Raw genomic sequence first — 23,749 nt, forward strand, 5'->3', positions numbered from 1 at the left:
CAGTTGGAAATTAAATACTGCCTTTTTCATAATTGATAGAACAATATCACAGAAAATCAGCAAAGGCACTGGATTTTTGAATGCACTGTATTTTCAGAAACAGTGAAATTGTAACATAAACTCTGTAGGACTTAATTACTTAATTGTCTATTTCATTAGATTATGGGAGGTGGCATCTAAATATAACAATTGTAAATTTTCAAACTTAAAAAAAGAGCACGTGCTTTTTTTTTACCAATAATTTCTTCCCAACTAATTTTTCTAGAATAACTTTAACATACTTTTCAATAGAAATGTATATTTTGTGTGTGTGTGTGTGTGTGTGTATATATATATATATATATATATATATATATATATATATATATATATATAGAGAGAGAGAGAGAGAGAGAGAGAGAGAGAGACCTTATTTTATTTTAATCATTTGCAAGCTGTAGCACAGTAGCAGAATATCAAAGAAAAGGAAAACAGAGTGAAAGTCAATATACCCAATATGCCTACCTAAACTTCTCTTTAAAGAAACTCCTTGCAGTACACTTGAAAATCATTACTTTTGATTTCCTTAAACTCTCTCTAAATCAAAATTTAGCTCCAACCTAATTTTATTCTCTTTTCCCTAAAGCACTCATCTCATGTCCTTTGATCTCAGAATACTTATTAAATTCTGTGTATATTTCTATTACATTTATTTTGTTCATGAAAGTGTCCTAAATATGACCATATAAAATTATAACTGCACTTTGCAGAAAGTTATACAAGTGCAGATTCACAAATATTCTGTTTTTATATTCTATTTCCTATTCCTTCTTGTTTTCCTCTTTTTGAGCAGACTCCGAAGAAAGATACCTCTATAACTATGGCCATTTTGTAAATGACATTAAGGAAGGATGTGCTTTCCACCTTAAAAGATCTGACCTGGCATTTTTTTCTTAATAGACAAGGTGATTTTCTGAAAGATTAAGAAGAAATCAGTTAAAAGTAGGTAGAGGATTCATAGCATCTATGGATTGAACCTACTTACAGTTTCTAAAAACTAGAATAACTCAAGGAATGCAAGAATTCTCATATTGCTTTCAATGATTTGGGCTATATAGGCAGTAATGCAGCCAAGAACTTCAAAATTCAGAAAGGTATGAAAAGATTGAAGCTATCCAGCATCCTTGAGGCCATCTGGAAACCACCAGTGACATAAAGCTTTTGTTTTAATGTTTCCATGGGCCCCACACAAGTTAAGGAATCTGAATAGACTTAGTAAACAAACAAAGGGTCTGGAAGGCAAACTTGGTGAAAGAATTAAATAGGAAAAGCAAAAAGAAAAACTTTCCCCAAATTGTATCCATAAGCAAGATTTAACTTTTTTTTTTTTAACATTTATCCTCATGTAAGTTTCAGGTCTAAATTCATAGCACTCATGTCTTCTGGAAACTCTTCAGCTGAAAATATGTTTTCAGCTTAGAATTCTTAGATTATTAGTGCCCTCATACTTCTGAGAGAAACAAATAGAAATTGCCCCGAAGATCTCAAAGAATTCATCAAATAATTTTTTTTTTCAGTCACAACACATGTGGTTGTTGTTCAGTTGCTAAGTCGTGTCCAGCTCTTTGTGACCCCATGGACTACAGCACGCTAGGCTTCCCTAAGGAGATAGTGTCCTTCACTATCTCCCAGAGTTTTCTCAGATTCATGTCCGCTGAGTCAGTGATGCTATCTAACCATGTCATCCTCTGATGCCCTCTTCTCCTTTTGCCTTCTATCTTTCCCAGTATCCCGGTCTTTTCTAGTGAGTTGGCTCATCACATCACATGGCCAAATTATTGGACCTTCAACATAATTCTTTTCAATGAATATTCAAGTTTGATTTCCTTAGTATTGACCGGTTTGATCTCATGGTCCAAGGGACCCTCATGAGTCTTCTCCAGCATCACACTTTGAATGCATCAATTCTTCAGCTCTCAGCCTTCTTAATGGTCCAACTCTCATAGCTGTACATGACTACTGGAAAAGCCATAGCTTTGACTATATAGACTTTTGTCAGCAAAGTGATGTCTGGTTTTTAATATGCAGTCTAGGTTTGTCATAGTTTTCCTTTCAAGGGGCAAGCGTCTTTTAATTTCATTGCTGCAGTCACCATCTGAAGTGAGTTTAAAACCCAAGGAAAAAAAAAAATCTGTCACTGCTTCCACTTTTCCCCCACTTGCCATGAAATAATGGAACCAGATGCCATGATCTTATTGTTTTGAATATCGAGGGGTTTTGTTGTTGTTGTTGTTGAATGTTGAGTTTTAACCAACTTTTCCACTCTCCTCTTTCACCCTCATAAGAGGCTCTTTAGTTCCTCTTCACTTTGGTATCATCTTCATATCTGAGCTTGTTGATATTTCTACCAGCAATCTTGTTTCCAGCTTGTGATTCATTCAGTCCAGCATTTTGCATGATGTACTCTGCATGTAAGTTAAATAAATAGGGTGACAATATACAGCCTTGTTGTACTCCTTTCCCAATTTTGAACCAGTCAGTTGTCCCATGTAAGTTTCTAACTGTTGCTTCTTGACCTGCATATAGGTTTCTCAAGAGACAGGTAAGGTAGTCTGGTATTCCCATCTCTTGAAGAATTTTCCACAGTTTGTTGTGATCCACACAGTCAAAGGCTTTAGTATAGTCAGTGAAGCAGAAGGAGATGTTTTTCTGTAATTCCCTTGCTTTCTCTGTGATCCAGTGAATGTTAGCAATTATCTCTGGTTCCTCTGCCTTTGCTAAACCCAACTTGTATGTTTGGAAGTTCTTGATTCACATACAGGCTCCTCTGTTCATGAGATTTTTCAGGCAAGAATACTGGGGTGGGTTGGCATTTCCTCCTCCAGGGAATCTTCCTGACTCAGGGATTAAATCCTCCATCTCCTGTGTCTCTTGCATTGAAGGCAGATTCTTTACCCAGGAAGCCATCAGGGAAGCCCCTAACATATATAGTATGTTGTTAAAAACAACCATTAATGATCAAGAAAAGAAACAAACAATAGAATGAGATATACGAATTCAAATATTAGTATTATCAGATCCAGAAAATAAATGTTAAAGTATTAGTAAAAGTAGAAGTAGACATCAATAGAGAGATAAAGAAGCAGAGTATAAAATATGAATAGGCAAATGGCCAATTAAAAACCACCAGTCCTTCCCACAGGGGCCCAAGTCATGGAGTGACACTGCAGTGTGGCATATAGGCGTTAAAAACCCTCAGCAAAATATCTTTCTAACCCTAAAAATAGAAACATGGAGACCTTGTGGTTTGTATGTTGTAGAACTCCAATCATTTTTCCCTCTGCTTTTAGGAGGGAGGAGTCTTACCCAGAGGGTGTCCCTAGTCCTGTGATACTGCGCTAGTAGACAGAGGACTGATTCTGAGAGTAACCTGTCTTTTAGAGCAGCAAACCGGGAAAAGCAGTGCCTGGAAGTCAGAGTGTGAGCAAAACAGGTCTCCTGATTCAGTGTATGAACCACACAAGTTCAATTAACCCATGAGTTAAGCAAATATGAGACAGATTCAAAGCATCCTAGCAAAAACCTTGGAATATATTCTGATATTAGAATCACTGCCCCAGCAACCAAGACAGAATTCTCAATCTAAACTTAATCATGCAAATTGCAAAAGAGACTGGTGAGTGATCAGAAGATTTTAACAGGACCCAGAGTCTTCACAACATACTAAAATTGTCTGAGACACAATCCAAAATTCATCCACATGAATGAACCAGGAAAATTCTTAAGGGAAAGGATTGTCAACAGATGCCAATGCTAAGATATTCCATATGGTGGAGATATCAGAGAGAAACTTTAAAGCAGCTATTTTCATCATGCTTCACAAGATAAAATATATGCCCTTAAATGAAAGATAAGAAAGAAATCCTAAAAAAAGGAATAAAGAAAACTGTAAAAGAAAAGGACAAATGGAAATGTGGCAAATATCTAAAATTATCTGTGATACCGTGATACTGCAAACTATAAAACATCACCCAGAAAAATTGAGGACGACCTAAATAAACAGATATATTCCTGGACTGGAAGATTCAAATTTAAGACATCATTTTTTCCCAAATTAAAAATATAAATTATCTAGGATACACAAAATAATTTTTAAAAAGAACAAAATTGGAGGACTTCAACTAGCAGATTTAAAGAACCTCTCTCTAAAGCCACTGTGATTAAGAGAATATGGAATTATCAAAAAGATATTTAGATTAATGAGAGAGAACTGGTGATTCAAAGATAGATTCTCATGTATTTGGAGCTAGGAAAACTATATATTTATATAGAGAAAATACATTTTGACTCTTGCCTCATTGTTGAATATAAAAATTGAGATGTATCATTGACCTTGTTGTGAAAACTAAAAAGGTAACATTCTTGAAAGAAGTCATAGGAGAAAATCCTTGCAACATTAGAATAAGCAAACATTTCTTGTATTAGATACACAGGAAACCACACCAAGATAATTAATGAACTGAACTTTATCACAAATAAGAACAATTTCCCTTTGAAAGATTTGAAAACAAAACAAAGGGATAAAAAAAACAACAACAAAGAAATGGGAAAAAATTGCAATACAAATATTTGTCAAATAGTTGTATCCAAAATGCATAAGGAATCTTGCAACACAAGAATAATGTGAATAGCCCAATTTAAATATAAAATATTAAAACAGACATTTCACAAAAGAATGTATGTTTATGACAAACAGGCACTTGAAATGATGTTCAGCACCATTAGTCATCAGGAAAATGCAAATTTAAACCACAATGATTATGTCTCTATATCCATTAGAATAATTGCATATTTAAAACCTAATAACAAGGGTTGATGAAGATGGGTAGCAACTAGAACTCTCATATACACTGGGTGGAGTATAAAGCAGTATCGTCACTTTGGTAAACTTTTTGGTTAGAATATAAAGTTAAACACATACCTACCATAGAGCCCAGTTGTTCCATTTCTAGGTGCTTCCCAAGGAGAATGGTTTGCCAACCAGTCTTCTCCCAGGGGTAATATAGGGTCATAATACCTTCACAGAGATACAAGCAACTGAGTTTACAATAGTGTTAGGAGACAATGCTGAGCCTTTTTACATTTTTGAAATTAAATTATATCTTAAGATTAAAATATGATATTTTATTAGAGATTTTTTAAGGCTTTTTCTTTTGATTTTAAAGATCTTGGTAAAAAGTTTATAGAAAAATTTTGTGAGACAATATATGATACAAGAACATAGAAAATTTTAGTTTTACCTATGATTTTTACTCTCAAAAATAAATATTAACAGTTACATTCTTATTATTTCATACTTTGAGTATTTTAAAATATGTGATAAAATCAATAAAAATAAAGATTTTTATTATTCCTTATTATTTTAGAACAAATGTGGGATCATAAAAGCTTTTTTTCAAAACTTCAGCATTACTCAAGTTACATTTTCTCTTGTTATCTTAGGTACTTTCTTTGCTTCACTAGTTTTGCTTTTTTTTTTAATGCAAAAGTTTCCAATGAACAATTTCTAATAGACCTAACAGATATACAGCATCTTGTTAAAAATTCATGCCGGCCAGAATATTAGAAGGTCAGAAAATGCCTTTGAATTTATGCCATGGTCTTTTAGATGATTCATTCAAGTTTTAAAAGGGAAATTCCTCATTAAGTAAAGGACCTAATGCTTATTAATTTATATGCTTAAACAAGGGGCACCACTAATTCATTTATTAAATATCAGAGACCATATGCTTTCACCCCTTGTCCTCGCTTATTGATTAATTGCTTTAAGCCAATACAGATGAAAGCAAGGGGAAAAAACAGTAACCTAGGTGAGTTTCTGATCTCCTTTTCTAACCTAATGAAAGATGGCACTTGTTTATATTCCTGTGCAAAAAGCTCAGATGATGCAGTTCAAAATTAATTTTCTTGTATAACTATGAATTTTTCAATCCTTGATCAATGTGATGCAGTCACTTAGATGCAATGAAATGATATGCAGAAATGTAGGAAGTGAATGGAGTGGAAGCACTAACGGAATGCCAGAGTCTATGTCCAGATTGAATACATTCCTCATGGACACATATAATTCAACAGAACATGTTGCTCAAGCATGTTCAGTTCAGTTCAGTCTCTCAGTCGTGTCCGACTCTTTGTGACCCCATGAATCGCGAGATAATACATGTCTAGAGGATAAAGGGGTGAAGCAGAAAGGAAGGAACTGTTTGGTTAGGTGAAGTTGAGGAATATTGGGTAAAACATAGATGTAGATAAACAGACAAAGAGAAGGAGAGAGATATACAGATACATATGTATACACACACATATTTCCTTCGTGGTTAGTTGGCAGGTTGTATGCGTATTTTTTTGTTTTGTCTGTGTTTATCATTTAAGTTACTTTCCCAGCAAGCAGAAGAAAGACATTTCCTAAGTTGAACAGAGTTGGGATATAATTATTGTATATCTTGTATCTCACAGACTTGATAAAGATGGAGAATAGGCTTGAAAAATACAGAAGCTAGGATCTAGATAGTAGGAATCCTGTCAGGGAACCACCATGGAATGCATGAGCTCCAGCTGTCTTTCAGTCAATTGTTTCAGCCCTTGAAACATTCATTCAAAGTTAAGATGGAAAAACCATAGGAGATAGAATTCAGTTGGCTAGTTTAGGTTACATCTGGTATTTTTATACACAAAGGGCTCCTTTGGTTTATAATTCCACCAGGACTACACATAATCAAGGAGAAGTGACTTCAGGGAAGAGATCAAGGTACTATTTTCCAAAGAAAGGTAACTCTTGATAACTACAAAATAGAATAAAACTCACTACAATGCAGGATTCCCAAGAATATTTTTATACCTATTGTTTCCAAAGTTTATTTGACCTTGACACTTTGTGAGGTTTTATATATATATATATATATATATATATATATATATTTCAGAATATTGATGTAACAAATAATGTTTTAGGATACAGCCTGTGGGAAGCCAGACTTACAAGCACAGCACCAGTGATCAGACTACATTGTTAGTAGAGGACATTTATTTACCTGATATGACTCAGTGCTGTTTTTGTAAAAAATCTTTTAAGTGTTTTGGATACTATGTTTTATGCATAACTACGTGCAAGTGCAAGTGAGCAGGAGAGTAAAATTGTCTTATTCTGCTCCAGTTATTAGAACAAAATACTATAGCCTGGGTAGATTAAACCACTGATTTTGTCACAGTTATGGAGGCAAGAAATCCAGGATCAAGGTGCTGGCAGATTTGGTATCTGGTTAGGTCTTGCATTCTGTCTCATAAACAACTACTTTGTTACTATGTCCTTACATTGTCTTTCCTCAGTGCTCAAACATTAGGGAAGTGAGCTGGAGGGAGAGAAAGCTCTCAGGTTTCTTTCTGTCTTTATAAGGACACCAATTCCATCATGAAGACACCATCCACATTACCTCATCTAAACCTATCTCCCAAAGACCTCATCTACAAATACTATAACATTGTATGTTAGGGTTTCAAGATAAGAGTTTTGAGGGAGACAGAGGCATTCATTCTCTAATAAAAATATTCTAGATTATTATGTGAAAAAGGAAAGAAATTCCGTCTTATAGGACTTTTTACCAACTATTAGATTGGTGCAATGGAGAAGGAAATGGCACCCCATTCCAGTACTCTTGCTTGGGAAATCCCATGGATGGAGGAGCCTGGTAGGCTACAGTCCATGGGATTGTGAAGAGTCGGACAAGACTGAGTGACTTCACTTTCACTTTTTACTTTCATGCATTGTAGAAGGAAATGGCAGCCCACTCCAGTATTCTTGCCTGGAGAATCCCAGGGACCCAGGAGCCTGGTGGGCTGCTGTCTATGGGGTCGCACAGAGTCGGATGTGACTGAAGTGACTTAGCAGCAGCAGCAGCAGGTTGGTGCAAACATAACTGCAGTTCCAGACCATTAATTTTAAATCATTATAAGTATGATCAAACAAATCTTTATTATTCAAAATATGAACCATTGAAATCAACACATTTTTGCCAATGAGAAATGTTTACTCCTGTAGCATAAACATCTGTGCTTTGGGATTCAATGAACTCTTAGAAAGCATTTTCAACCTCTAGTTGCTCGTGGAAGTGTTTTCACTGCAAAAACTTGTTGAGATGCTTAAAAAAATGATAGTCACTTGGCAAGAGGTCAGGTGAACATGGCAGATGAGGCAAAACATTGTAGCCCAATTTGTTTAACTTCATCAATTCTTCTTGATGAAGAATTGCGCCCTTTCTGTTGACCAGTGGTTACTGCAGGCATTGAAGATTTCAGTGTATCTTATTGATTTGCTGAACATACTTCTCAGATATAATGGTTTCTCTGGAATTCAGAAAGCTGTAGTAGATCAGACTGGAGGCAAATCACCAACCAATGACCATGACCTTTTTCTGGTGCAATTTGGCTTTAGGAAGTGCTTTTGAGCTCCTTCTCAGTCCAACCACTGAGCTAGCTAGTCATCACCAGTTTTTGTATAAAATCCACTTTTGTGGCACATCACAATCCCAGAGGATTCTCTGTTCCTTGTTGCATAGAGTAAGAGAAGATGACATTTTAAAATGACAATTTTTTTGATTTTTAGTGAGCTCATGAGACATCCACTTATTGAGGTTTTTCACCTTTCCAATTTGCTTCAAATGCCAAATGAGTATAGAATGGTTGATGCTGAGTTCTTCAGCAATTTCTCATGTACTTGTGAGAGGATCAGCTTCAATGATCCTCTCAACTGGTCGTACTCAACTTCCAATGACTGTCCACTGTGCTTTGCATCTTGAAAGCTCGCATCTCTTTTGCAAACCTTTTTGAACCACCACTGCACTGTATTTTCCTTAGCAGTTTCTGGGTCAAATGTATTGTTGATGTTGTGAGTTGTCTTGGCTGTTTCAAGACCCATTTTGAACTCAGATAAGAAAATCATTCAAATTTGCTTTCTGTCTAACATAATTTTCTTGGCCTAAAATAAGTATAAAATAAATAGCAAGTAATGTTATTAGGAAGGAAACATAAAGTAAGAAATGTACATTAAAATGATGTATACATAACCACACATATTAAGGATGTATTCCAATATCAAATGGCAAATTTCAACAATGCAAAATCACAATTACTTTTGCACTAATCTAATATGTATCTTCCACACTTGTTAAATAGAGATTCAAAAGGAGAGATAGTTTTAACAATGACAGCAGCAGTAATTAAGATTTATGAATCTTTTCTGAGTGCTAGGTCTATGTTAAGCACTATACCTTCATTATTTTATTTAATTATCACAACAATCCAATATAGTTATTCATATTCTAATTTTATAGATGAGAAAATAGAAGCAAAAAAGTAGCATGCCCAATCACTTAACTAATAAAACAGAAAATAACAGAATGGTTTTATTTTTTGTGTATATATAAAAATACCTTATTTCTTTGTTCATACTTTCTCATTTATTTAAATAATGTATAGTGAACACTTACTGAAATGTACAAATAATTTAAAATACTTAAACTTTACTATTCTGCTTAGAGTGTTTGTTTAACTGTTGAGTTTCATGGCAGAAACTTTGGCTATTTACCAAAGTAACAGAAAAAAAAAAAAAAAACCACCTCATCTAACTGAGTGTAAAAGTTGTTATGGCTTTTGGCATATACTTCTTTTCACCTGATTTATTAGCCCTTAAAAACATGCAAAATTAAATATGTGCAACTGACACCTCTGTAAAGATTATGGTTAATTTATTTTATAATCACATCTCAGGCATTTTTATGAGAGTTGGATGACTTTAAATCTGATGTGGGATATAGATCTTTCACTCATTCAATTTGATTATGGTCAGGAGGTTCTGAGCCATGCAAAGAACAGTTATTTCCTGCTTAGTTTACTAAGGCAATATTTATATAAAGTTGTCCACAATTTCAAGAGTTTTTGAAAGGAAATGCCAAAGCTTACTTTCACAATGTGTTTGCTGCTGCTGCTGCTGCTGCTGCTGCTAAGTTGCTTCAGTCCTGTCCGACTCTATGCGACCCCATAGACGGCAGCCCATCAGGCTCCTCCGTCCCTGGGATTCTCCAGGCAAGAACACTGGAGTGGGTTGCCATTTCCTTCTCCAATGCATGAAAGTGAAAAGTGAAAGTGAAGTCTCTCAGTTGTGTCCGACTCTTATCGACCCTATGGACTGCAGCCCACCAGGCTCCTCCGTCCATGGGATTTTCCAGGCAAGAGTACTGGAGTGGGGTGCCATTGCCTTCTCTGAGTGTGTTTATAGGCTTCAAAAATAAATAAAGTTTATAAGAAGTTATTTTCAACAATCATATTTCATTTATTCATTCAAAGAAAGAAAAACTTGCTTAAGGCCATAACTTCTAAAGCTATTTTTGTGATAGATTAATACATTCTAATAGAACTTAAAGCACTCTGCTAGATGGCAAATATAAATTGTTGTAAGATTTATGAAAATATGCTTTTTACCTTTTTTTTTTTACTTTTTAAAAACTTTTTACCTTTTATATGCACACATACATGACTCCTACTTGAGTCATGTGGTTAAGACTGAATTCCTTATGTTTGAAAGTTGACAATACATATTAAATTCATACTGCAAGCCAGAAAACACATTTCCACATCTCTCATACTCTCTGTGACCATTTGAAATATAATAGAGATGGAGAATGTGATAAAAAGATAAGCTGGGAATATATGACTATTTTCTTCAAGAAAAACCAATTGTCCATATTAGGAGAAGATTAGAAGTTCCTCCTCTTCATGCATCACAGTCTTGTGGTGAAAGGGCTAGTGTGACTCAATGAAGCTATGAGCTATGCTGTGCAAGGCCACCCAGGACAGATGGGTCATAGAGAAGAGTTCTGACAAAACATGGCCCACTGAAGGAGAAAATGGCAACCCGTTCCAGTATTTTTGCTGCAAGAACCCCATGAACAGTATGAAAGGGCAAAAATATAAAACATCGGAAGATGAGCCCCGCAGGTCAAAACGTGTCCAATATGCTACTGGGGAAGAACAGAGGGTCATTACTAATAGTTCCAGAAAGAACGAAGTGGCTGGTCCAAAGAGGAAACAACACTGAGGTGTGGATGTGTCTGGTGGTGAAAGTAACGTCCAGTGCTGTGAAGAACAATATTGCATAGGAACCTGGTATGTTAGGTCCATCAATCAAGGTAAATTGGATGTGGTCAAGCAGGAGATGGCAAGAGTGAACATTGACATCTTAGGAATCAGTGAACTAAAATAAAATGAGAATGGGTAAATTTAATTCAGATGACCATTATGTCTACTACTGTGGGCAAGAATCCCTTAGAAGAAATGGAGTATCCACCACAGACAACAAAAGAGTTTGACTTCCAGTACTTGGGTATGAACTCAAAATCAACAGAATGATCTTGGTTTGTTTCCAAGGCAAACCATTCAACATCACAGTAATCCAAGTCTATGCCCCAACAACTAATGCTGAAGAAGCTGAATTAAGTTGACTGGTTCTGTGAAGACCTACAACACCTTCCAAAATTCACACCAAAAAAAGATGTCCTTTTCATCATAGCAGAATGGAATACAAAAATAGGAAGTTAAGAGATACCCAGCATAATAGGCAAGTTTGGCCTTTTGTACTCATTTTTGAGTACAAAATGAAGCAGGACAAAGGCTAACATAGTAAAAGCAAAGACATCACTTTTGTTGACAAAAGTCTGTAGTGTCAAAGCTATGGTTTTTCCAGAAGTCATGTATGGATGTGAGAGTTGGACCATAAAGATGGCTGAACACTAAACAACTGATACTTTCAAACTGTGGTGCTGGAGAAGACTCTTGTGGGTCCTTTGGACAGCAAGGAGATCAAGCCAGTCAATCCTTAAAGAAATCAACACTGATTATTCATTGGAAGGACCAATGCTGCAGCTGAAGTTCCTGTACTTTGGCCACCTCTTCCAATGAAGAGCTGACTCATTGGAAAAGATCTTGATGCTGGGAAAGATTGAATGCAAAAAGAGAAAGAGGTGACAGAAGATGAGATGATTAGATGGCATCACCAACTCTATAGACATTAATTTGAGCAAACTCCAGGAGACAGTGGAGTACAAGGAAGCCTGGTGTGCTTCAGTCCATGAGATCGCAAAGAGTTGGACACAACTTAACAACTGAAAAACAAAATATGAAACAAGACTCTACTCTAATTCCACTTCTGATATTAAGTACTTTGCTAATCTTAAATAGATTGCTTGGTCCCCTGAACCATGTGTTAAGTGAATGGCAGACCTGTAAGGAAGCTAGGGGGAAAAACTGCCCAAAGTTTTACCACATTGCCAGCACCCAAACTTTACTGCTTCTTAAATGAAGTCATTCTCTTTGGTTGGAAAATTTTAGTTGCAAGAGATATCCTTACCTTAAGGACAAGCCATCATTGCATGGCAACAGTTTGAGGTTTGATTTGAGGTTAGTTCTTGACGGAACAATGTTTTTTTTTTCTACTTGTGTTTAACACACACAATTAATTTCCAAGTTAAAAACCTTGTTTATCTTATTCATTCTTTTTGGACAGACTTGTTTATCACAACCTTAAAAAAAAAATAGCATCCAGAATCTCAAATCCTGTATGACTTGAACAGAGCAAGAGCAAAATATATCCTGATATGGTGACTACTCTTCTGATTGCGACTTCCCAGGTGGTGCTAGTGGTAATGAATCCACATGCCAGCGCAGGAGATGCAAGAGTTGGGTTTAATCCTTGAGTCAGGAAGATACCCAGAGTAGGAAATAGAAACCTGTTCCAGTATTCTTGCCTGGGAAATTCCATGAACAAAGGAGCCTGATGGGCTACAGTTCATACAGTTGCAGAGTGGACACAACTGAGAGACTGAGCATGTCTTCTGATGCAGCTAAACTCACATTATGGAGGGTTGTTTTGTTTTAATAACCATAATACTCCAATGTATCATATTGAACATGCAAGTTGCTAAATTCCTACATCTTTTAATACATACATTGCTAAATTGCAAGACTATTACCCTGTCCTTTCATAGCCAAATCTTAACTCAGAATCCAGGAGTCACCTTTTTCCATGTTTTAAACATTATCATCACTATTTCAGTATAAGTTTTGAAAGAAGACCTTTGTTGTGCTGAACATTATATGTTGTTCATAATATTATGTCATCATAGCTTTTACAAGTCAGTGTCCTATTCACATCATTGGTAAAGATTTTTCAATTGTCAAATTAGAGGATTAGCATTTATATAGGATACACTTTCTCACTCTCATATACACACATACATTTCACATACACTTTAGATTTACTTTGGATAGTAGTTTAACCAGATCAAAATTAAACTATTAATACTTTTATTATCATGGTTAAATGCCTTGGTGAAATCAGTATTTAGCATATCTGTGATCTTGTATCAATGATTAGTCTACAAATTGTATCAGAAAATGAAATGAAGTTCAGCCTTAGTATTAAATAGTTCATTTTTGAAAAGACCTCAAAAAATTTGCTAAATAATCTACTCCATTACGTGTGTTGTTCTGGAGCAGTGTTCTCAGTCTTGGCTGCACATTAGAATCACCTGGGAATCTGGGGTGTATGCCAATACCCAGGCCCCACCCAGATCAAGTGAATCTGCAGCTCTGCTAGGGGACCCTGAGAATGGGTTAATTTATAAAAACTCCCCAGGTGCTTCTGGTGGTTTCTACGGCATGCTTACCTCAAGCAAGACATAACACTCAGTTGTTCAAGTTGACTTTAGCTGAACTTCATTTCATGTGATACACTGACTTAAATCATTATTAATTGAATAATTATATGATGTTAATTAAATGATGTCAAATCATTCCCTTTTCAATTATAAACTTATAATCATCAAGAAGAATGCCTCAGTTTGGTAATAGCATTTATTAATGTGAATCAGTAACATAAATATTCCCTTAAAAAACACAAAGGATCATGATGTAGCATTTTGGCAGGCAGGAGCATCTAGAAAGAATTTTAAAACATGGGTTTGAGTTCATTATATTCATCATGACATTTCTGTTAGTAGTAAGGGATATATATGGTTTCCATTTATAGAAGTAATCAAAACATTCTTTTTAAAAACAAATCCTACTGGGGCCTCCCTGGTAGCTCAGTAGTGAAGTATCTGCCTGCCAATGGAGGAGGCACAATTTCGATCCCTGATCTGAGATATCTCACATGCTGCAGAGTAACTAGGCCCATGCACCACACCTACTGAGCCTGTGCTCCACCGCCCGGGAGCCACAACTGCTGGAGCCCATGAGCCCTAGAACCAGTGCTCCACAATAGGAGAAGCCGCACAGTGAGACGCCTCAGCCCTGCAACTGGGGAGTAGCCCCCATGTGCCACAGTTAGAGAAAGGCCTGTGCAGCAACAAAGACCTAGCCCAGTCATAAATAAATAAAGTACAGTTATATTAAAAAACAACAAATCCTAATATTGATGGTATGCAGAAATGATCATGACAGAGTTATGGAATGGACTAAGAGTGAGGAAATAGTAGTTTAAACTTTCTAGAATCTACTCAATTACCTATTCTTTTAGAAATGTTACGATGATATTTTTCATGTCTTCTTTCTTTAGGCCTTCTCAAAATTGCACTCAAAATATTTCCTGAGTACTACTTAGTAAACTTGGAAGTCATTCACTATGCAGGGCTGGAGACAAGTCTTTTGAAAAGATCCTGGTTCTTGCTTAGCAGCTTATCTTCTGTGTTGGTTTACAATGTCTTTGGTCATCAGATTTTAGCTCCACAAATCAAATATTGATTCTGTTTTTGTCCCAACTCAATGAGCTTCCTAATCATGTTTGATTTTTGTTGTTGTTGTTGTTGTTGTTAAATCAAAGTGGAAATCGCATAATTCTACTTGGTCTTCTGTATCTTCCTTATCTTGCAAGTTTCTGTTTTAATGTGTTCATTCTATCACTGAATGTAAAAGTTCTCTGGTACTTTTTAGTATTATTTTTTAAATTTACTATATTTTAGAATTTAGGATACTATAGGGTTATGCCACTATTTTAAATAGGATTGCTTAAATATGTCACTTTTGTATATATATATTTTTCTTTTTTAGTTATAGTTTTTTATTTTTTTCATGCAGTCTATCAACCAAAAGGAAGTTTCAGATCTTAAATCTTATCTTGGAGATCATTCTAGCAAGTATTCTTAATTTATAGATTAAGAAAATGAGAGCACAGAAAATACTAATTAAAAAGCAAGCTATATGCCCCAGAGGAAAGTGAAAAAGTTGGCCTAAAGCTCAACATTCAGAAAACAAAGATCATGGCATCCGGTCCCATCCCTTTATGGCAAATAGATGGAGAAACAGGAGAAAAATTGGCAGACTTTATTTTTGGGGGCTCCAAAATCACTGCAGATTGTGACTGCAGTGATGAAATGAAAAGATGCTTATAGACTGGTTCCAAATAGGAAAAGGAATACGTCAAGGCTGTATATTGTCACCCTGCTTATTTAATTTATATGCAGAGTACATCATGATAAACACTGGGCTGGATGGAGCACAAGCTGGAATCATGATTGCTAGGAGAAATATCAAGAACCTCAGACATGCAGATGACACCACCCTCATAGCAGAAAGTGAAGAGGAACTAAAGAGCCTCTCGAGAAAAGTTAAAGAGGAAAGTGAAAAAGTTGGCTTAAAGCTCAACATTTAGAAAACTAAGATCATGGCATCCGGTCCCATCACTCCATGGCAATAAGATGGGGAAGCAGTGGAAACAGTGGCTTACTTTATTTTGGGGGTCTCCAAAATCACTGCAGATGGTAATTGCAGCCATGTAATTAAAAGGCACTTACTCCTTGGAAGGAAAGTTATGACCAAACTAGATAGCATAATAAAAAGCAGAGACATTACTTGGTCAACAAAGTTCCGTCTAGTCATGGTTTTTCCAGTAGTCATGTATGGATGTGAGAGTTGGACTATAAAGAAAGCTGAGCGCCAAAGAATTGATGCTTTTGAACTGCGGTGTTGAAGAAGACTCTTGAGAGTCCCTTGGACTGCAAGGAGATCCAACCAGTCCATCTTAAAGGAAATCAATCATAGTGTTCACTGGAAAGAGTGACGTTGAATCTGAAACTCCAATACTTTGGCCTCCTGATGCGAAGAGCTGACTCATTTGAAAAAACCCTGATGTTGGGAAGGGTTGAGGACAGGAGGAGAAGGGGATAACAGAGGACGAGATGGTTAGATGGCATCACCAACTCAATGGACATGAGTTTGGGTAAACTCCAGGATTTGGTGATGGACAGGGAGGCCTGGTGTGCTGCGGTTCATGGGGTTGCAAAGAGTTGGACACGATTGAGCAACTGACCTGAACTGAACTGAACTTCTTGGAAGAAAAGTTATGACCAACCTAGGCAGCATATGAAAAGTAGAGACGTTACTTTGCCCACAAAGGTCCATCTAGTCAAGGCTATGGTTTTTCCAGTAGTCATGTATGGTTGTGAGAGTTGGAGAAGACTCTTGAGAGTCCCTTGGACTACAAGATCCAACCAGTCCATCCTAAGGGAGATCAGTCCTGTATATTCATTGGGAGGACCGATTCGAAGCTGAAACTCCAATACTTTGGCCACTTGATGCGAATAGCTGACTCATTTGAAAAGACCCTGATGCTGGGAAAGATTGAGGGCTTGAGGAGATGGGGATGATAGAGGATGTGACAGTCTGTGTCTTTTGGTTGGAGCATTTAATCTATTTACATTTAAAGTAATTATTGATATATATGTTCCTATTGCTATTTGCTTAATTGTTTGGGGTTGATTTTATAGCCCTTTTTTCTTCTCTTGTATTTCTTGACTATTTAAACCCTTTAACATTTGTTGTAAAGCTGGTTTGGTGGTTCTGAATTCTCTTAACTTTAGCTTTTCTGAAAAGCTTTTTATCTCTCCATCAATTTTCAATGAGATCCTTGCTGGGTACAGTGACTTTGGTTGTGGATTTTTCCCTTTCAGTACCTTAAGTATATCCTGCCATTCCCTTCTAGCCTGCAGAGTTTCTGCTGAAAATCAGTTAAGTATATGGGGTTTCCCTTGTATGTTATGTGTTGCTTCTCCCTTGCTGCTTTTAATATTCTTTCTTTGTGTTTAATCTTTGTTAGTTTGATTAATATGTCTCTTGGTGTGTTTCTCCTTGTGTTTATCCTGTATGGGACTCTTTCTGCCTCTTGGACTTGATTGACTATTTCCTTTTCCATTTGGGGGAAATTTTCAACTATAATCTCTTCAAAAAATTTCACATACCCTTTCTTGTTCTCTTCTTCTTCTGGGACCCCTATAATTTGAATGTTGGTGCATTTGATATTCTTCCAGAGGTCTCTGAGACTATCTTCAGTTCTTTTCACTCTCTTTACTTTATTCTGCTCTTCAGAAGTTATTTCCACCATTTTATCTTGACAGTTAAAGATAAAACTCACTGATTCATTCTTCTGCTTCAGATATTCTGCTATTGATTCCTTCTAGAGTATTTTAATTTCACTAATTGTGTTGTTTGTCTCTGTATGTTTATTCTTTAATTCTTCTAGAACTTTGTTAATTGATTCTTGCATTTTCTCCATTTTTCTTTCAAGGTTTTTTATCATCTTTACTATCATTATTCTGAATTCTTCTTCAGGTAGAAGAAGCCTATTTCCTCTTCATTTATTTGGACTTTTGTGTTTCTAGTTTGTTCCTTCAATGGTGTAGCATTTCTCTGCCTTTTCATCATTATTATTACTTTTTAACTTATTGTGTTTGAGGTCTTCTTTCCCCAGGTTTCAATGTTGAATTCTTTCTTTGTTCTGGTTTCTGATCTCCTAAGGTTTGTCCAGTGGTTTGTGTAAACTTCCTATAGGGTAAGATTTGTGCTGAGTTTTTGTTTGTTTGCTTTTCCTCAGATGGGCAATGCTGAGTGAGGTGGTAATCCTGTCTGCTGATGATTGGATTTGTATTTTTGTTTTGTTTGTTGTTTAGATGCACAGGGTGCTACTGGTGGTTGGGCAATGCTGGGTCTTGTATTCAAGTGGTTTCCTTTCTGTGAGATTTCACTATTTGATACTCCCTAGGGTTTATTCTCTGGTAGTCTAGAGTCTTGGGGTCAGTGCTCCCACTCCAAAGGCTCAGGGCTTGATCTCCAGATTAAATTTAAAGGATGTTGTGATGCTCATTGCCACTGAAGGAGTCCATATGAGATGAAGAAGCACTATGGGAAGAGTCCATGAGTAGCCACCAGGTTTTGGGTCTGTTGGATAACTGAATCCAAGCTCACTACACTTGCCACAGGACAGGCCAATGAATCTGAGAGACGAGGTGTTGAGGCAAGGAAAAGACTTTAATTGGGAAGCCAGCAGACAGAGAAGATAGCAGGATAACACCTCAAAATAACCATCTTCCAGACTTGCATTCTTAAAAGTATACCCATTGATTCCCAACTTCAACAGGGAGTTTCACATATAGCCACAGTAGTTTGCTTTGGTGTTTTCTTTTTCCTCATTACAGTAATTCAAATTTTCTTAATCTCATGTATTCATGAAGCTATATTAGTAACTAGAGCAGAATTTTCCAGCTTTAATTGCATTGACACTTTGTGCTGGATAGCTATTTGTTGGAGCAGGGGGCTGTAGGATGCTGAGCAACATCCTTGGCCTCTACCCACTAGATGCTAGTAGTATCCCAAAGTTGTGACATTGAAAATGTGTTCAGACACAGGCAGATATCATGGAGGTGGCAGGCAAAACTGCCCCTGGATAAGAACAATTGCTCTGGAAGTTTGGGTCACAGGATCATATCTTTTTCCTTTCCCTAAAGTCATTTTTGAGGCTCCTTAATCCTTAGTTTTAGAGTAGTCCAATTCTGTTCTTGGGCAGTTATAGACTTTTAGAAGGCATAAGAAAAAATTTAAATTTATCATTTACAAATCACTTTCTCCACTTTTTTTCTCCATATGACATGAAAAGATCTTATTTCTTTCCAAAATATTTGAAAGAAAAATTTACTATCATGACCAAATAATTCAGGAATTTATAATATATGGGCCTTTCTTCAGATGGAATTCATAGATAAACTCTATCACCAAGACCCTTGCCGCTTTTCTTGTTTTGTGACCTTTAATAGGAAACCGTGGTTGGTTAGGCAAAAGTAGCATATTTTTAAAACAAAATGCCTTTGATATCTCTTTCTTCACTAATCAAGCTAATTTACAAATAATTATTTATAATCTTGACATAAAATCTGACTCATTTTTATTCAGATTTTTCCTCCTAAACATGTTAAAAGTTTCATTATAGCAATTTAGATCTGTGTTTCACCCTACATCTACCTTCATGTTAATATTTCTTTTTATCTCATTACACTTAATCTCAGTATTATTATTTAAAAGTATAAAGACATTTTGTTTCACTCTAAATACATTAAATTTTCCTTAGAATAGTATCTACACCACTGTTTTTCTTCTCTGTATTTTAATTTATATGCATCGTATTATTTATCATTGACCTTTCTACATGCATTTGCTGTCCCTTTTGAGATTTAAGAATCTTCTTGATTTGTCAGTGAATGTCCTGAAAAATATGCCCTCTATGGACCTTGAAGATGTACTTTTCACTGCAGGAGAAAATGGTTTTGTTAGCATAATCCTGGTCCAAAAAAACAAATCTTGTTCTTTGATTCCACTGATGCAACCAGCTGTTCATTTTTCATATCTCTTTTCTCTTCCAAAGGTATGGCCTTCGAGTTGGGAAAAAAGATGAACCTGGACTCCATGCCCTTCAGTTCCTTACATCATATTTGAAAAGTGGCAATGATGAACTCAAGGTTTGTTGTTGTTTGCTTATTTTTTAACTCCAGTATTAATCCCATATGTGTCAGCCCAACTGAGTAAAAGGTTAATGAAATTTTTTGTTCTTAAGTGTGGAGGAAAACTCTCTCACATCTTACTCACAGATTCCAAAATGAGAGCCTAGCACCTGAACAACTGATAAGCCCCAACTCTATTGCCCTTTAAAGGGAAATCATCTTTCTTTATATTTGATGTCTTCTTACAAGTACCGTTCGAATTTGGCTAATTTTCCAGATGTTTGCATTGTTATGTCAGATATGGAGTATGTTATTTGAAAAAGCTGAATTTACTCTTGCTACATCTTCAGATGCCATAGAACTCAAATGATTAAGAGAAATTTGTTAGATTTTTCTCCTTTATCAATATTTTGAAACTTTGATTTTATTCAACTTGTTGGGTATCTTTTTTTTATCAAAAACTTTCTATTACGATTATTTCTCTATCCTCTCTAACTAAATTGATCCTAAGTGATTGTTTAACCAGGTCACTTGCTTTTTTTTTTTTTTTTCTCCAAGTAGTATGTCTCCAAGTAGTATGTTTTCCTTTCAGAGAAGGCAATGGCACCCCACTCCAGTACTCTGGCCTGGAAAATCCCATGGATGGGGGAGCCCTGTAGGCTGCGGTCCATGGGGTCGCGAAGAGTCAGACATGACTGAGTGACTTCACTTTCACTTGTCACTTTTATGCACTGGAGAAGGAAATGGCAACCCACTCCAGTGTTCTTGCCTGGAGAATGCCAGAGACAGGGGAGCCTGGTGGGCTGCCATCTCTGGGGTCGCACAGAGTCGGACACAACTGAAGTGACTTAGCGGCAAGTAGTATGTCCAACTTCCATTTATGAAACTTTCTATTGGAGTTTCTCAGACAGTAGGAAAAAGTTTACATAAAGCCAAGAGCTATTTGGAAATGATTCCTTACTTCTCTTCACATCCATATACACATTACTTTACAACTCCTCCAAAAATATTTCTTTCATCCATTCACTCTGCACATATATTTTATCACTGTTCTAAACTCTGAGTATTTGACTGAAAACAACATTACCAGGACCATACTCTTTTCGTACTTACCTTAGTATAAGGGGAGGCAAAGAGATGGCAAAATTCAATTCAATACATACAATAATTTCACATAGTGATAAAGCTATGTAGAAAGTGAAATGGGGTTATATGTAGGAGAAAAGTGGCAGATTTTTGCATGCCTTGAAGATAACTTGGCCAGTTCTGTCTTACTTTTGGCTCATGCAAATGCACAAGCATCCTGGCTAGTAGCACACCTTACCCTGATTCTGGAACAGTCACTCATCCTTGAATAGCAGCAAAATAACTCCAGAACATCAAATTGGAGCTGAATTTGTATTATACGTATTTGCTTACTATTCCTGAGAACTATTTCAGATGCTGGAATAAATATGAATAAATACCCAGAAATAAAGATAAATATCCCAGTCATTAAGAAAATAGATTTTGGTATCAGAAAAGAAAGAAAAAATTTTTTTTTTATTTCTATAGTGGCTGGAGGCGAGCTTTGAATTTGAGCAAATGTACTTACTTCTTGGAGCCTCAGTTACCTCACCTATAAATTAGAGCAATCCTGTGAGCAATTTGTGTCATAGATTTGGAATCAGAATAAAATGTAATATCTGACCAAAAACAAATAACTGAATACCCAGCATAGGACAGTAAAAATATGAATTATCTCTTTTTTTGATAGGGGGTGGGGTAGAGTGTTATCTCTTGTTTTTATTCATTTTTGTTATGGTGCTACTTGATCTAGAAAAATTTTAAGACTGTAATGTTTATTTGTGGTAACAATAGCATGCTGACTTTTCTAGCATAGTCCTCAGTTTTTAAACTTTATTCCATTTTGAAAACTATCAAGCCTGGCTTAGTTTTCCTTGGTTTTCTGTTTGAAAAATAGGAATAAATTATAGATACTTCAAATACACTGTGCTCTGTGTGTTGATAAATAGACCTTGCTTTTCCTGCTTTCTTGGCTGGCGGTACCATCTTCTGTACAGATGATTTAGAAGCCAGATGCAGAGCAATTTGAGATGTAGATGCCTCATACTGTGAAGCAATTATTGCCCTAGAGGCTCTTATCCTGCCTGTTTATAATTTTGTTATAAAGCAAACAAACTTTACTGTGGAATATTCATCAACCTGTAGCAACAGAATCATTAAAGATGCAAATTACATGACCATATTGGTAGACATGTTGTAAGGGTCTGCATCATAGCATTAATGGTAACAAACAAAATCTAGGATTTTCTCCAAACACATTTATTATTGATGGAAGCTTATTTGCCAGTCCCCTGTTTTGTTTTTGCTGCTCAAAATGTAGCAGAAAAAAATTCTCAGGGAAAGGTTATAAGGCAAAAGCCTAGATAATTAAAGTATTTAAAATCCTGAATAAGGAGTCTTGGAAGTAATCTACTAAGAAAAAAAAAAAAGGAAAGAGAGAGATGTACATATAGTTATATATAAGAGAGAAGCTGGAATTGATAGGGAAAGGAAATGGGACTGAGGTGAAAGACAAGTTGGTGTTTGGCCACATAACATCTGTTCATGTCCTATCCTTGAAAATAAAGATATGCACTGAGAATATTTTGATTATCTTTCTGCCTAACACCCAAGTAACAATAAGAATTGTGCATAGAATTTTATATCATTGTCAAGTAAGTACACCACCAACTTTACTGTTAGGGGAAAAGAATATTCATTTTAAAGGGAAAGAGGAAGTCTGGATTTCCTTTTAACTTCTGGATGAAAAGGAAAAAAAAAATTACCTCAGGGAGAAGTACAATTCAATTTCACTTTTTAAAACCCATGTTTGTAAAATATCAATCAAACTGAAATAAGAGAGGACTCTGTTAGACAGGATAACACAGACATTTATTTTTTTAATACAATATGATTATATGTTTATATTTTTTACTGCCTCTGAGAGCATCAACAGCTCTCTCAGTGAGAGAATAGGCTTTCTTCTGTAAGTTTCAATTTGAAGGAGAATTAAAAAAAAAAAGAGAGAGAATAAATATATGCTATACATTCAGGTTTCAAAGTTTTTCACTTTATCTAAGTGCCAAGGCACTCTTTCTATGAGTGATCTCTTCAAAACTCCTAAAATAAAAAAAATTTTTAAAACGTTTATACTTCTGGATGGAAAATATTGGAGTAATGATTAAATGAAAAAGGCAACATCAGCAAAGTCAAAATGTCTTAATGTCCGCTAGACAGCACAAGAAGAATATTTAAACATGAGTGAACAACTTGCTTCTCTGGTGTTCATTCACCATGAGGAAAAGGAAAGGGGGTGGCATCAGTAAGGAAATGATGAAGAAAATATGTCTAAACATTTTTATTTGTCACATACAACATTTCCTGCTGATCAAGCTAGCTCCTATGGACAGCTAATGAGAAGAAAATGAAGATAGAAGTGCTAGAAAAAAAAAATGTACGAGGTTTGTCTCCTTTTCATTAGAATGTACCATGGGAATATAAAAATAGAGGAGAAATGAGATTTAACATCTTTTTAGCTTCAAATAATTTGTTACTTCAAAAAGAAATAACAAAGTTCTGGCTTGTTAGAAACTTGGAAGTTACCATTCTATCTTAACAACCAAAAACTGAAAAATCAATTCATGTTAGAGGTGTAAGAAAGTTAGGTCAGGGTAAAAGAGCTGCCCCAAATTTAGACAGACTGATGGGCAAAAACAGAGAATCACAACCTACTGAAGAAAAAAGCCATGCACTAAAACCTCCTGGGGAGACAGTGCTGGGGTGGGGAAAACTGAACTGTATTTGATGAATTGCTGGAGGTTCAGTGTGGAAAACTCTGACAGTAAAATCTTTAA

This window comes from Ovis canadensis, chromosome 1 (genome assembly GCF_042477335.2).
Source record: "Ovis canadensis isolate MfBH-ARS-UI-01 breed Bighorn chromosome 1, ARS-UI_OviCan_v2, whole genome shotgun sequence".
Classification (NCBI taxonomy): domain Eukaryota; kingdom Metazoa; phylum Chordata; class Mammalia; order Artiodactyla; family Bovidae; genus Ovis; species Ovis canadensis.